The 16,590-nt window shown below is 36.5% G+C and overlaps 1 protein-coding gene and 1 long non-coding RNA gene across 12 annotated transcripts in view; both read right to left on the reverse strand.

Moving 5' to 3' along the window:
• Positions 1-94: 94 nt before the first annotated feature.
• Positions 95-4,961, reverse strand: LOC136834910 (uncharacterized). Its single transcript, XR_010851924.1, has 2 exons — positions 2,814-4,961; positions 95-2,776 (listed from the first exon to the last, which is right to left on the reverse strand). It is a non-coding gene; the product is annotated as an uncharacterized lncRNA (long non-coding RNA).
• A 1,141-nt stretch (positions 4,962-6,102) lies between these two features.
• LOC136834911 (ATP-sensitive inward rectifier potassium channel 12-like) overlaps positions 6,103-16,590 on the reverse strand; it is a 359,204-nt gene continuing 348,716 nt past the window's right edge. For 9 of the 11 annotated variants that reach the window (XM_067097738.1, XM_067097736.1, XM_067097742.1 and 6 more), the window contains one exon: positions 6,572-7,642. The gene's annotated coding sequence lies outside the window, so the exon portion shown is untranslated. Of the gene's footprint in view, positions 7,643-16,590 lie in introns of all 11 variants that reach the window. The other 2 variants (XM_067097737.1, XM_067097731.1) reach the window with 2 other exon arrangements.

The following is a 16,590-nucleotide window of genomic DNA, read 5'->3' on the forward strand; positions in this document are numbered from 1 at the left end:
ATTGTCAGGTATTTAAGTCAGCGATACTTTCCTTTACCTGAATTATGCAACTTGCCGAATATCATGAAAAAACAAGAGGTCAAAAAAACACGCGTATGTGAAATAATTTTATTAGAAGGAAATGATAACTGTAACTGTAAAATTAACTAAAGATAGCTATGAATAATACTGTGTATTTATTTTTTTTCTCTTTAAAAGGAAGGATTTGCGACACACGGACAATGTTATTATGATTCTCACCTTTTCCTGCTGTATATATACTTATATATCCCAACCAGTCTCTTACAGAGCAACCACGACAAATGAGGTGCCGTTACACATAATATTCTCCCCCCACCCTTTCCATCCAACAGCGCACTAGACTGAACCTAACTGAGCGCCACAACATCTATTTGAATATGACAGTGAATAACGACACTACGCTCAGTATTACAACGACAGTACTTCTAGTTGTCTACGCATTAAACATCTACCTGCAACGCATACCGTATTCATTTGCAGCTCATAAACAGCCGAAACTATATCGCTCACTCGTCAACAACAATCTTCACCGAAAGTTCTTTCCTTGTCCATTTTCTTCTTCTTTGAACTATTTCCTTTTACTGTCTTGACGGCTCATTTAGCCTTCGTCCCTTAGTCCATTTCCGTGTCTTGGAGGCTCATTCGGCCATTAAATACACACTTTGCACTACAGTACAATATCCCAGACACTTGGAGTGATGCTGAGTAGGTTTTACAAGAGTATTGATCTGACTTTTCCTGACAGGCCTTAGGTCTAGTTGACGGTGTCGTAACCTATTGTCCCAGAGAAATGCAAACAAAACAATATATATTTTTCTGAATATGATTACAAAGTTAATTTTAACTTAATTTAGCTGGCAGGAATTTATATATACATTCATACATAGATACATACGCGTATAAATTAATATATATATATGGTCTGGCTTTAACAGTACAGTCCAAACCCATATTCAGAATTTCCTAGCTACACACTGGAAATTCTCACCTCGTGGATTTGACCGTTCACATAAGCATGCCGATTTCATGTGCGGAAAATACAAAATAATGAATTTCATTCTGTTAATTGACGAATAGTCTCATCGACATGAATTCTACGCCGCCAGCTATATAAACCTTGATCTAGATATAACTAAATATCGTGAACGAACAGGCAGGACGGATCCAGGAACAGGTTATGTGTATGTATATTATCATTTCTGTGGGTTGGGTTGAGGCCGAGATGCACACATCTCGGCTTATGGGTCTATGATCGTGATTGATAGGTCTAATGATCTCGGGTGACGTTGACAAGAAGGGGAAGGAGCGGGAGGGTGCACAGTCATGGATGGAAGGCTGGGTTGGTTCTCAATGACTTTTATTATGCTTTTTAGAGGATAAAAGGCGCCACACTCGCTGCGAGATAGCAGAAGGTTTTAACGCCACATTCATGACGCATGTAGAGCAACCGACGCTTACACTCTAGACTTTATTCGACTCGAAATTAGAAAATATCACATTAGTTATTCTTGAATTGAACGTCTCCTTATTGTTTAACTTCATAATCCAACATAGCCTTTGGAAATAAAGCATTGTTTCATAATGCTCTTCTCACGGGAACTAAAATAAGCCAATTACTTTTCTCACTACCTCATAAAGTCTGTTGTTATACTAATATATAACTAAATTATAGCAAACTGCAGATTATACAGATATTTTAAGGCTCTTTTTCATCTATATACATTTGTCTAAGCACTTATAGCTTACAAAGTCGACGCTGTCCTCGGTTCCCAAAGTACGCTGTAACTTATCGAGGACTAAGTCCACCCAAGGACAACGTTTCCATAGCATCAAAGCGTGTGTAAAAATACCCTACACTAGACTGAACAATGTCATTGTTTTTTCCTTACGTCCAACCTATCACAAAGAAAGTCTTACTAAGTTAGGAAAGGTTTCCTGTCACTCAGACATAAGCGCAAGTTTTATTCTTTTATACATACAAGAAGTTTTCCGACAACCACTGAAAGGAAATGACGCAGACCTTGGTAATGGTTATGATCGTATAATGAAGAGATGATACTAAAGATGACGACGATGAGGATGATAATGCACACTTAATCGGATATGTACAATGTTTTATTAAACGTCCGGAAACCGTCATTTCACAGGGGTAACGATACGCCTATATATATATATATATATTGGAATTGTAAAATATGCACTCTTGATGATCCAATACACGATGACTTTCGTAGAATATATATAAATACAGATTCTCCACTAAAAAACTGGGTTATGTCTGAGGTACTGGTTCTCTTATCTATATATGTCTAGTGATTATTATCATGCATGATAAAATGGCGAGAGATGTGATATGGGTAGATAATGAACAACTCTTTGACTTAACCTAACAGACTTCTGAAATTAAAAACTAAAACTGAAAAAAACAATTGACGGTGTCTGAGACTGAACTGAAGGGAAACCAAAGCGGGTTGCACTGTTCACTAGATTGCGAGTGTTGGCCAGACTGAGAAACACTACACTTTTCACGACGGCGTTCCTTTCCGAAGGTTTAGGTTGGTAGCACTCCTGACCAATTTTTAGTCTCTAACTTTCTTCGCATTAATTACATAAAAATGACTCGAGTAACTTTATTTGATGTTGACAAAGAACAGATAGTGGGGAATTGTGAGAATTAGGTTCCCACAGGAGCAGATAACGAATAAAATACCTTCAGAGCTGGAAGGAGGGTGAAAATTGGTGTCTAGACTCGACCCTGCCAACCGTCATGCACGAAAAGCTTCAGGAGGAGCGGAACAATGAAGTAATGTTTCTGAACGTGACCACGATGAACCAAGGATAAACTAACTTGGAATGTGGGTCCTACTCGGCTAGGGGGGGAAAATGGGGTGATGGTCTACTCAGTGAGATGAGTTAATGAATGACTCAACCCCATGACACGATGTGACGCGTTAAGTAATGAGAGGTCGTTATTTTTGTAAGTTATCTGAGCTCTGCCACGCCACATGAAAAACATGAATGATGAATTGTCTTTTAAGACGTAAAGTCAAAATGAATTTAGGGGTAAATCCTGGGGTGTGGGAGCAAAGCCTCCACTAGAAGGGTACACTACAACAGGTTTTGGTTAAGATGTATTAGTAGGTTAGGTTAACTCAGGTTAGGCTTTTAGTGGTGTTGGGAGTCGTTTGTTTTTTTTTTTTTTAGACTGAAAATCAAGTGGTACACGCGTTACAATCACAAGAGAACCTGTGCTCACGTATGAAATTTATTGTTACATAACACACCCCATTAACCTGACAATAAAGAAACTAGATTCTTATAATCTTACACTTGGCAGTGTACCATGATACAAAACAATTATGACTTAAAATTTCAATGAAATGAGAAAGTATTTAATCTAAAACATGAATAATGCTGAATACGTGCATTTATACACACTTAGTGCACTCTAGAATTCCATCTAATCTCTCTGTCAATCTATCAATCAGTGTTACTTTTTTGTAACAAAATCTCCCTCTTTGGGAATTTGAATTTTCCACTAGTGAAACTTTTAAGGTCAATGCATTACCCTTTCACTCACCAGCAGCGAGTCTTCCCTTTATTTAATCCTGTTGCAGTTGAGTGTACAAGGCACTGAACTGGCGTTTCACCAGTCGGCAGTTCAAATCTCCAAGGAGGAAGGTATTTCTTTATCTATCCTGAGATGATCTTTCCTGTCAATAATGTATGTTCATATTGCATGGTTACCTTATAAACAAAATAAGAAGCTACGTCCAAATGAAATAAAGCTTTACATTTCTTGGCTTCCTCCGTACATTCACATGCACACATACATATATATATATATATATGAATTTTTTTCATCACACCATGATTTATATACAATCATGAAGCTACAAATGTAGCTTAATATCAAATTCACGCTACCTCGGGAATATCTCCAATGGAGAAATATCACCGAAGGGGAATTTATAAGTGATAAATGGATTGGTACTGTCGGGTCGCAATCCCACGACACAGCACAAACCCAGCAACTCCAGTCGACGCTACCACTGAGCTTTATAAATTCCCCTTCGGTGATCATTCTCCATCGGAGATATTAAATGACATTTGTAGCTTCATGATTATATATATATGTGTATGTATGTATACTCATATATATCACTGAATTCCCTGTTAGGATTTGTTAAGTCAACAGTGACAATAACTATTACAACATAGCTAAAGTAACCAACGATATGAAGGAAACAAACGGACAAATGTAAAAATAAAAAAAAAATCAATTTAGAATTCCCTTCCAACCTCCTCTGATTGTACACAATGAACTTCTTCTTTAATGTCCACAAAGGAGGTTATGCTGTTGGTTAAGTTAATTTGTAACACGATAACGCAAAAAGGTAGGCATGGATTTGGACGAAAATTTGACCAAAGGTGGGACTTGTGAATGGCAACACGTGATTAAATTTTGGGAGAGATAGGAATGTAACTTTTCGGAACCAGGGATGTTTTGTGGAGGGAAGTGGATAGCTCAGCCTTGGCAGAGGTTTCAGTCTAAGGACCTAGCAATGATATGATAATGGAAATACTGAGGAAGGTAAGAGAATTCCATATAGAAATACTGAGGAAGATAAGAGAATTCCATATGGAAATACTGAGGAAGGTAAGAGAATTCCATATGGAAATACTGAGGAAGGTAAGAGAATTCCATAGTGTGGATGTGAATGGGATGATGGACTGAACAGGCCGCTGACTCGAGTTGCTGAAGCCTACAAAGATAACAATGTGCAATGGTGCCGAAATGAAAAAAAAAAAAAAAAAAATCTGCCTCAAGAGATGAAACTACTTCCGGCATTCCATCCATAAATACGGATCAGTTTCAAAGTGTTAAATATCTCCCTACAATTATGTCAATATTATTGCTGACAGAGTTGTGTGTATATATATATGTATATATATATATATATATATATATATATATATATATATATATATATATATATATATATATATATATATATATATATATATATATATATATATATATATATATATATATATATATATATATATATATATATATATATATATATATATATATATATATATATAGAAACTTTGAGGCTGTCTGGTAAAAGTTTTATTATTAATGTTTTTTTCATTAATACAAAGATCTTAAAAATTCATTAAAATCAATAAAACTCTTAATTCACAAAACACCTCTCTCCCCTTTTTCAAGCAAAATGAAATCGAATATAGTAAGCAACAGTCATATCCATAAAAGATAATAATTAAAATTCCCCAATCATTTCCACGGGTTCAAATTTACAATAAAATAAGATTAAATAATTAGATTAAGCAACTCAGTCACCCAAACTGTCTCGTCTAAATTTTATGACAAACTACAAGATGAAAACCGTTTTTCACAGGGCGTTGGTGGCAGTTACAAAATGAACTGGTTTTGTACAGGTCCTGATCTTCATTAGTATGCTGTGACGCCAGTTTTAGTAACCACAAATCAATCAATCAATCTTGTTTAGTAGAGAGATTTCTGTAGTCGTTGTAGAAGGCTGGGACAGAGATTGAAGAAGTGGCTTTAGTTACTGTGACGTGAATAAAAAAAAATTATATATCTATCACCCCATTTCAGGTTTACGTGAAGGTCAACTGATGTGTTTCTGTACGAGGTTAATGTAATTTAACTCTACAATTTAGCGTTAGAATTGTTAAAACTGTGTCAAGTCTCACGCGTCTCGAAAGAGAGAAAACAACTTAGTGTCTTTCATCTGCTTTGCATCACAAACAATACACTTTCTAAATGTCCTTATCATTACGTCATCACCCGCGATGCTAATACATATATATAAACACTTGAAGCAAAACTCATGGTGACCGAAACTCTATGCGGATACTGTCTAATCGAAATGAAAGTTATTATAGATAGCACCATCTACGTTATGTTATCTTAACATAAAATAGCCGCTCCGTATGTTACCTTAACATAAATAGCCGCTCCGTATGTTACCTTAACATAAATAGCCGCTGCACCTCCGCTCCAAGTAGGTTCAGCATCCTGACTGTTCCTTTTTTTTTTTTTTGGACTATCTCACACAGACACACACACACGCACACACACAGGCGCAACGCAAAAAATAAATCTAAACGTTGTCTTCTTTTCTTGGTATGTACAATGTCACACGTTTATCAATGTCTGGTCACTGAGTTTTTCATGAGCAATTTCTGATTATTGTTTATATATATATACTTATATATATATATATTTTTTATTTTGCAAAGGGAGCAAGTTACCAACACCTTCGATTTGCAAAACCTCCCATGACGTGACGAGAGTTTTTATTTCTATACATATATATTTTCTTCCTTAAATAGAAAACACATACACACGCGCATGCTCAAACACACACGGTCGAGGAACAACAAATATACATAAGAGTCATGTATCGTATTAACACACAGATTTGAGCATTTATTATTAAATAATAGCTTCCAGATGCGCGGTAATGAGGTGCGCGTGTGTATAGATGCGTATGTCTTTTTATTTTTATTTTTTTTGTATGTGTGTTTGTGATCTAAGAATACAAATGTCTGGGAGGAACATTTGGTGGAGTGGCGCCTCTCGGGGGGGCCACAAAAGTACATTTCACAACCATGAACGCATAAGACACTTCAACTGTTTGTGAGGGAACGGGAGACTCGCAAGAAGGAGGAGGAGGAGGAGAGAAAGAGACGTCGGGAGGGGAAGAGGAGGAGGAAGGTACGGGGAGGGAAGAGGACAGGAAAGGAAAGAGGAGATAGGAGAAGCTTTGTCTATAACCCCGGGCTCTGTAGGTCTAGGTCAGAAGCGGAACTCGCGGAAGTCTGGATGGCTATTCGACGTGTGAGAGCGATGCTTCAGAGACGACGAGTGACCTCCTCCACTCGCGTGGTTGTTGGCGTTCGTCGAGCGGTTCCTCCTGCTGGAGAAGCGCCCGGGCCTCTTGGGCATGTTGGCCAAAGACCAGGGCTCCCGTTCGCGCCTGCTCGTGAAGGAGTTGGTGGATATCCTGTTGATGGCTCCCTGGCGGCTGGAGTGGCACCCGTGCGAGAAGGACCTCGAAGACAGGCGAGCCATCGGCCTAGGCGCATCTGGCCCGTCGTGACCCTTCGGGGAGAGGATGCTCACCCTGGGGCCGCTGACGCCCTTGCATCCGAGGTGATCCAGGAGGTGTGAGCTTGGAAGCACTCGGCCGGACGCGGTGGAGTGAGAGCGCGTGAGGGAGCTCGGTTTCGGTGACCTGGAAGGCTGGCAGACGGGAGCCGCCAGAAGGCTTTGCGGCGGAGGCGGAGCAGCGGCTGCGTTCGAATACGTCGCTGCCGCCGCGGCTGCAACGGAGAGGAAGGTGTCCGACTTCGGCTGGCTGCTGGAGGAGGAAGCCTGCGTTCCAGCGGCAGCGACCGTCGGAGGGGTGAGGCCCTCGCACGCCGACGGAGGCTGTATGGAACCGCTCCGCTCGTTCCCGCACGGACAGGTTGGGGTGCCACCCGTCCGACAGCCACGGACCCGTAAGGTCATCTCCACCCCGGTAAGGCACGGACACGGGCACCTATGGGTGCCCGGGGCTAACTGGAATGAAAAGAAGAAGAAGAAGAAGAGATATTAAGACAAAGCAACATTTTGTTTACCTATTAAAATAAACAATACACTCCACATACCTGGAAATGAGGTGATTCACCTGGAAAGAACCATTTTATTCGAACACATAAGTAGAACAATCATGATTTTCCCACTATAATAAACTATATAAAGTTAAAACACGTATAATATATAAGACTTGGGCATAGGAGTATTTGATCATTGTAAACATTATAAGTAAGATGATGAAAAGGATGTAGGCGTAGAATGTTGTGAAGACCAAGTCTTCATAAATCTACTAGTTGTGGCAACTGGTAACTTGCAGTTTTTTTTTTAAGTAATTCGAGTTATCTACATATTTAACACATCTAAAATAAATATTCTATCCTTGGAATAATTCAACATCACTTTAATTTTTTCCTTTTGTTTTATTAAGCAAAAAATATCACTGTGTAATAATTAGGTTCCTTAGACCCCCAAATTTCCTCCTAATTTTTTGTACACATCAAGCTACCTTATTTGCTTCCCTTATTCTATGATTCACTTCGGCTCTCATTCAATCATCATCCATTATATTGAATCCCAAATACTTATATAAATTTACTGCTTCCATTATTTCACTGTCCATAGCAACATTCACTACTCAGTCTCTCTGGTTTTCATTTTACCTCATAACATTAATCCTGTTCAATGTTCTCCTCTTTTCAGGCAGTTACAAACTCTTTCACTAGCCTCTGCAGTTTCTCTTCACTTTCCCGAATCAGCACTGTATCGTCTACAAACATGAGCCAACTCTCATCCTTGTCTGAGACCCTTGCTGTTCTTCCACTGTCAATTCTTCTGTTAGATGTCTCACTCTCTCAATCAGATCCCACAATATGCCTCAATTAGTATACTGTTACAATATGGCCTTTTTGGGATACGCCTACACAAGATCTACGAAAACTATTTTAGTAGTTGCCACAGACTATCTAGTCTCCCTGTAAGTGGAACCCAGCCTGCATCAGGAGCAAGATAAATGTAGAATCTAAACAGTGAAGTCACAGTAGCCTCTGCCAAGACAGATTTGAAATCTTTTTCGGCCCTCTTAACGCGACCAAAACTGCTCCTTTTCTTTCGGGAGAGAGAGATCTATCTTGGAGTCCCCTAGCCTTTGACAAAAATATATCTCCATAAGGCAGTGAAGCGGTTCCCTAGCAAAGGAGACTTACGGGATAGGACACACACACACCTTGCTGCCCAACAGTGATATGAAGGCAGCTGCCATTCTGAAGTAGACCTGCAGTAGCCAAGGTTTGTTAAAACACACTGTGCCTCTGTGACTTGAACGCTGAATCATAAACCTTGGCATTTAGGAGACTGTGGCCTGTCACAACCGGTGTGGAATAGGGTATGAGGCTAGCAAACCTCATTCTCAAAGGCTTACTGAGAACGGAAGGTTAACAGCCTCTTCCAACACGATTATAAGTTTATAGTCATTCTGTCTTGGACAATATTAGTACGTGTTCATTTTGAATATAAAAAAAATGTGACTTAACAGCTAAAATCTACTGCAGAGGATTCATATAGTCTGTAGAAAGAGATAAATCATATTAGAGCCTCAATCATCAGTGTACAGTACCGCCAATGGAAGGCTCCCACGCCCCCTTAATGCTAAAGGTCACAAGTTAACCGGAAAAAGCCTCTATTATTCACTGGTCAATGACCGAATCTCTCAGGTTATTAAATCGAAATAAGCTTCTCTCTCTCTCTCTCTCTCTCTCTCTCTTCTCTCTCTCTCAGGGAAAAATATATTTTTATGTTATTATCACCAAGAACCTCTTTTTCAGAAGGGGGTGACTGAAATTAGGCCTAAGGAAGACCGCTGCTGTTGCACGATTCACCTTTAGGATATTCTGGACTTCCTTCTCACCAGTAAATGAAGGACCCTTTTGAAGGATTACTTCTGGAATGAGTCTTGTAGGACTTGCTATCTTTATGACGCGTAGAAGTATATTTGTAAGTTAAGTTTATGAAGGATGCTGATATGATACGTCATGAAGGATTTTACCTAACCAAAGGATTCCCATACAAGGACGCCAAGGGTGACCTCCGTAAGTTTTCTTAGGAGATTACTAGTTGGAGGAAGTCCTATTTAATGTTTAACGTTGAAGAAATCCTCTGAGAAACTGAAAATCCCTGTAGGTTGCTTATGTTGACGGACTTCTCTGTGGAAGGGAAAAGTCCTGTAGGATGAATCCAAATATTCACGAAGGCACAACAAATGTGGCAAAGTACTAAAAGACGCCACATTTTGAAAGAATCCTCTGCGAAACGAAAAAAGTCCAGTAGGAATGTACACGTTAAAAGACTCTCCCGAAAAAGGTGAAAAACTCTGCGGGATCCCACGTCTTGAAAGATTTCAAAGTAAATGTGACAAAGGCGTATAAAATACCACATATCTAAGGACTCTTCTGCGAAGGTGACGCGGTCCTATAGGATGTCACGAGTTGAAGGATCCCCCTTTTGAAAAAACAATGTTGACTGGACGAGTCCAACAGGACATCTTTTGTAGGATCCCTTAACAGACGTCAGTGAGGTACACGGTTCCCAGAATAGGTTTCCATGAATTGTTTATGTTAGGCCTACGTTCTGTAGGCCTAACCGACAGGAATAGCATCGGTGATACGTCAGAACGTTAAGCTTTCAATTTTTGATTACCTGAGCGATTCCTAAATCGAAACATATGTCTCTCTCTCTCTCTCTCTCTCTCTCTCTCTCTCTCTCTCTCTCTCTCTCTCTATATATATATATATATATATATATATATATATATATATATATATATATATATATATATATATATATATATATAATGTATAACTGAATCATATGGAACGTGATGAATATATAAATAAAGACAAAATCCACGAAACAAAGGGAACAATGGAGCACTGCAAGGCCTTTTCGACTTCTTGTCCTTTACTTAGTCTGCTAAGTAAAGGACAAGAAATCGAGAGGCCTTGCAGTACTCCACTGTTTCCCTTTCCTTTGTGGATTTTGTCTTGATTATATATATACATACATACATACATACATACATACATATATATATATATATATATATATATATATATATATATAAAAATCATGATCAAGGTGTATAAGGTTTTATATATAATTCTCTCAGCGGGATCTAAAACTGAATGAGTTGCACCAACAGAAATGACCTAATAAATAAACAGCACAATAAGTAATCAGGACACCAAAAAATTTGAAAGGACATCCTAACCAAACCTTACCTAACCTAAGTTAGCCTTGGGCGCTGGGTTCTTACCCGCAATTCCAACTCCCCACCCCCCTTCCCTACCTTTCCCACCAATCTCAAACTGACCTAGAGCGCCATAAATCATAAGGGTGGACTATAGAAATTCATACCAACCTAACCTAGCACATCGGGTCACAATTGGCATAAGGACCAACCTCTATCTTCATACCTGAAGGTTGAGTGGTGCTCCTCTGCCTCAATCTCGTTAGTTTAGTTCAGGTAAGAGAGCCATTATTAGTGAAGGCCAGCCCACCCATCTGTGAAACTGGCACTCCAGATATACTATAAGCTGTTTTAGTCTCGATTTCAAATATAAATTTAAGTACAATCGCCACTGGTAATTCTTATACACAAGACACAAGGTTTATATATCTGGTGTTAAAAACTTTTGGAGTCAGAAAAACAGAAAGGTGCTTTGGCATAAGAATTTATAGCTTTAATTAGCTACGAAACGGTAGGAATTGTCAGTTAACTGCAAAACACACCAGTTCCCATGGGCGTTAGCGGACAGCGCATGCGTCAGAAGCACCTATGGCTTCCCAGTGTTCAAGAACTTCTAAACAGAGCGCCTTCATAATAAAAATATTCTATTTGCTTTATGAAAGAGAATGATACAAGCCTTCATATTTTTATCTGTAAATCACAAATTATCTACGTGTCTCGTATTCTTTATGGAAAAAAACCACCGAAATGACAAAGAATTTGGTCTAGGGATTGGGTATATTGGAATCCCAAACTACAGGCATTTCCAAGGGCACGGACAACTGAGTAATACTGTTTTTTATTACCTTGGTAGCAATCAATAGTTAGGCCTACTGAGTGACGGGATAGACATTGTCGTATTGTTTGAAGAGTGGTTTTGTGCATGTGTGTGTGTGTGTGTATATATATATATATATATATATATATATATATATATATATATATATATATATATATATATATATATATATATGTGTGTGTGTGTATTTTACATTTGTTCCCCAATACAGAAATAAGAGTAAAATCAGATGGCCTGGCTCGAGCAAACGCGAGTATTCTCTTTGAATGATTCTCCGGTTCAGTCTTAAGCCATCTGCTTCAAGGCACCGAGCGTTACCCATAATGCATGAGCTTCTCGGGGTCCCGTTTTCTATAATAAGGGGAAGAGATGTTCAAACATACATTTTTCAATAACTGTTTTCATCGAATTTACTCATTTTTACTACGAAATGCAGCATCTTACTCTCACATCTTCACAATAACATTCATTCAACATTGTATGCATTAGTTTCTAAAGTTTATTCAGTCGAAATAGACGCATTTTTAAATATTTTAAATATTTCTTTTTCTGTTACACACACCCACGAATCTCGCACCGGCTTCGTTTCCATTCAGAAAAAATGAAGAAATTTCTTTCTCTTTTCTTCTCAATGATGCCCAAAGATATTTTGATGCGTCAGTCTTTAAATTATCTTCGTTATTCTTACTAATCTATGAAATTTTTTTTTCTTGAGTTATCTTTGGAAATGAATGTCCCATAAATATTGTTATATGTAAGTGCTTGCATGATTTCAATAATGGCAAAAATGTTTACACACACACACACACACACACACACACACACACACACACACACACACACATATATATATATATATATATATATATATATATATATATATACTGTATATACATATATACATACATACATACATACATACATACATACATACATACATATATATATATATATATATATATATATATATATATATATATATATATATATATATATATATATATATATATATATATATATATATATATATATATATATATATATATATATATATATATATCATATGCATTCATTCGAACTCTTCCGCTTTTTCCAGGCTGAATCCGTCCAAAAGACATGACATTTATTAATGACGCGTCTCAAAAAAAAAAAAAAGTACGCGCCCCAGTGAAGACTTTCACGGCGAACAGCTGTCATATTTCAATAGGAGCGTTTGCGGGAATTTCTGCACTTCATTTTTTTTTACAGTTTGATTCACTTTTTATAATTCTGATTAAGGAAATATCGTGATTTTTAAAAGTTATAGATGAATGTTGAGTGAAATTTGTATAGTACAATACACACACACACACACACACACACACACACACACACACATATATATATATATATATATATATATATATATATATATATATATATATATATATATATATACAGAACAGTTTATATATAGGTATACATGTATATATACATATATTTATATTATATAATGTATATATAGATATATATAATAGAGGTTTCCTCACTGCAAAGTAATCAGTAGCACGTCAATCCCCTACATAGAAAACACATGGCAACTTGGTATATTGCAAATGTATGAGAAAATTATAACTTACTATGAACGTTACACAAATCTGATTTATATATTAAGTTATCATTGGAGAATTACCTCCCAAACTCGGAAACTAATTGCTTAAACTATAGACATCAAAATAGGTTTTAGCCGACCAAATCAGCGTTCTAACTCGCAATTATTCACTATTCAAAAGTTTCTTTCCATCAATCACCAAAACTATATCATAACAGGATCCTCTGAAAACTCAAAAATTTATAACAACATTTCGAATCTCCTCGTCCAATCGCAAACACTCCTAGTTACTGTGGGCTCTTATTCAGTTCCACAAAGTCAAACTTTAATTCCAGACAAAACCAAGCCGATTATTTTGAAATCTAATTCACAGCTCAAACGCACATTATTTCGTTTATAAAATGTCGAACATTCCCTTTGAACCATTAAAATATTAAGATTATAAGCGAGTGATTCTGAGTTCAGGCAATTCTCGTCACGCGTCTCCAAACCAAAACTTACATTGCAATCAAGAAAGAAAGTTTTGTTACGGTTTAAATCAAATCAGAATCCAAGTTATAATATGATTAAAATCAAATCAGAATCCAAGTTATAATATGATTAAAATCAAATCAGAATCCAAGTTATAAGATGATTAAAATCAAATCAGAATCCAAGTTATAATACGATTAAAATCAAATCAGAATCCAAGATATAGATGATTAAAATCAAATCAGAATCCGAGTTATAAGAAGATTAAAATCAAATCAGAATCCAAGTTACATTATGGTTAAAATCGAATGAGAATACAAGTTATATTGTGGTTCAAATCAGAATCCAAGTTACGTTATTTTAAAATCAAACCAGAATCCAAATTATATTATGGTTAAAATTAAACCAGAATCCAAGTTACAATGTGGTTAAAATAAAATCAGAATCCAAGTTACATTATGGTTAAAATCGAATGAGAATTCAAGCTATATCGTAGTTAAAATGAAATCAGAATCCAAGTTACATTATGGTTAAAATATAATCAGAATCCATGTTATATTATGGTTAAAATCGAATCAGAATCCAAGTTACATTAAGGTTAAAATCGAATCAGAATCCAAGTTACATTATGGTTAAAGTCGAATCAGAATCCAAGTTATATTATGGTTAAAATCGAATTAAAATCCAAATTACATAATGGTTAAAATCGAATCAGAATCCAAATTATATTGTGCTTAAAATCAAATCAGAATCTAAGTTACATTATGGTTTAAATTAAACCAGAATCCAAGTTACATTATGGTTTACATTAAACCAGAATCCAAGTTACAATATGGTTAAAATCAAATCAGAATCCAAGTTATAATATGGTTAAAGTCAAATCAGAATCCAAATTACATTATGGTTAAAATGAAACCAGATTCAAAGTTATATTATGCTTAAAATCAAATCAGAATCTAAGTTACATTACGGTTAAAATCAAATTAGAATCTAAATTACATTATGGTTAAAATCAAAACAGAATCCAAATTATCTTTTGGTCAAAATCAAATCAACATCCAAACTCGTTGCTTCTCAGAGGATTATAAAACCAAAATCTTTACATTTTTGTCTCGACAAATGCACCATCTCCTCAAAGGAAACTTAAAAATAAATAGAATGAATTATTAATTTTTTTTTGTTAGCAGAGGTAAGTAGCATACAGCGAGTGGCAACTACTGATAGCACTACCTGGTGGCGACTGTTTACAAATCCCAGAGAGAGTGAGAGTAGCATGGAAGCAAAAATCATCACACGAAGAGAGAGAGAGAGAGAGAGAGAGAGAGAGAGAGAGAGAGAGAGAGAGAGAGAGAGAGAGAGAGAGAGAATGTGTATTTGTGTGCACACGTACAATGGAGAGAAAGCGAGAAATATACATGCATGTGCGTGTGTTGTGTCTGTGTGGACAAGGAGAGAGAGAGAGAGAGAGAGAGAGAGAGAGAGAGAGAGAGATGTATATTTGTCTGCACACGTACAATGAAGAGAAAAAGAGAAATATACCCGACTGTGTGTTGTGTTCGTGTGGACAATTGGAGAGAGAGAGAGAGAGAGAGAGAGAGAGAGAGAGAGAGAGAGAGAGAGAGAGAGAGAGAGAGAGAACCATGCAATAATCAGCGAAAATGCGCATCTCAACTGCCAGTGCCCCGAATATTTTCATGCCAAAGTATGCAGATAAAATATCATTCAAATTCCCATAAAGGGAATTTATGCTAATTTTGGCAAGCAAAACCTTAAGGCAATTAAATTTACATAAAACCCAAAGCGGATTTTTATGCAGTGTGCTTAAAATAATCTCAGAGAATGCTGTGAGAAGACTGAGTGCAGACGATACCACAGGCTATAAGGATATGTGTTTTGGCCATTAAAATAAAAACATGGTTGAAAATGGTAAAGAAAAATTCATGTGGGAATGTTCGCTGTGTCAAAAACAGAGGTTCTCGGTTCACTCGCAACAGCAAAATCCTAATTCAAAACTGTCATTCAAATGCAATCAGGAATTGTTTCAGTAATTGTACTGGTGTCTGAGCGCAATCAGAAGTGCTTGCGGTGCCGGAGAAAAAATCAAAGGTTGAGAGTGACTTTCTTTTTTTTCGCTAAAGCAAAAACACACTTCCAAAATGCAATTTCGAACAGGCTGTGAAGTAGAGAATCTGAATAGATGTGTTCATAATGTTAGTAAGAAAAACAGGCTTCAAAAATACCATACAAAAAATAAAGAAGTATTGTGTCGCTTCATAAGAAAAAAACTCCTCAGGCTTACTAAAAATACAACACGCATCTACAATGATGTAAGAAAACGCACTAAAAAATTTCGATGGTATTTAAATAAAGCAACTAGAAATTTTGATGTTGTGAAAAATGCAACTAGGAATTTTGATGTTGTTAAAAAAGCAACTAGAAATTTTTATGTGAAAATGCAACTAAAACTTTGATATTAAAAATGCAACTAGAAATTTTGCTGATATTTAAATACAGCAACTAGAAATGATGAAGATATTTAAAGAACGCAACTGGAAATTATGTTGATATTTAAAAAATGCAACTATAAATTTTGATGATATAAAAATGCAACCAGAAATTTTGATGATATTCAAAAAATGCAACTGGAAATTATGATCAGATTTCAAATATGCAACTAAAAATTTTGATGATGTTTCAAAAATGCAGCTAAAAATTTTGATGATATTTCAAAAATGCAACTAGAAATTTTGCGACGCTGCATACGGAAGCAGATTCAAAATAAGCAGAAA

The sequence above is a fragment of the Macrobrachium rosenbergii genome, chromosome 54 (genome assembly GCF_040412425.1).
Source record: "Macrobrachium rosenbergii isolate ZJJX-2024 chromosome 54, ASM4041242v1, whole genome shotgun sequence".
NCBI classification, from domain to species: Eukaryota; Metazoa; Arthropoda; class Malacostraca; order Decapoda; family Palaemonidae; genus Macrobrachium; species Macrobrachium rosenbergii.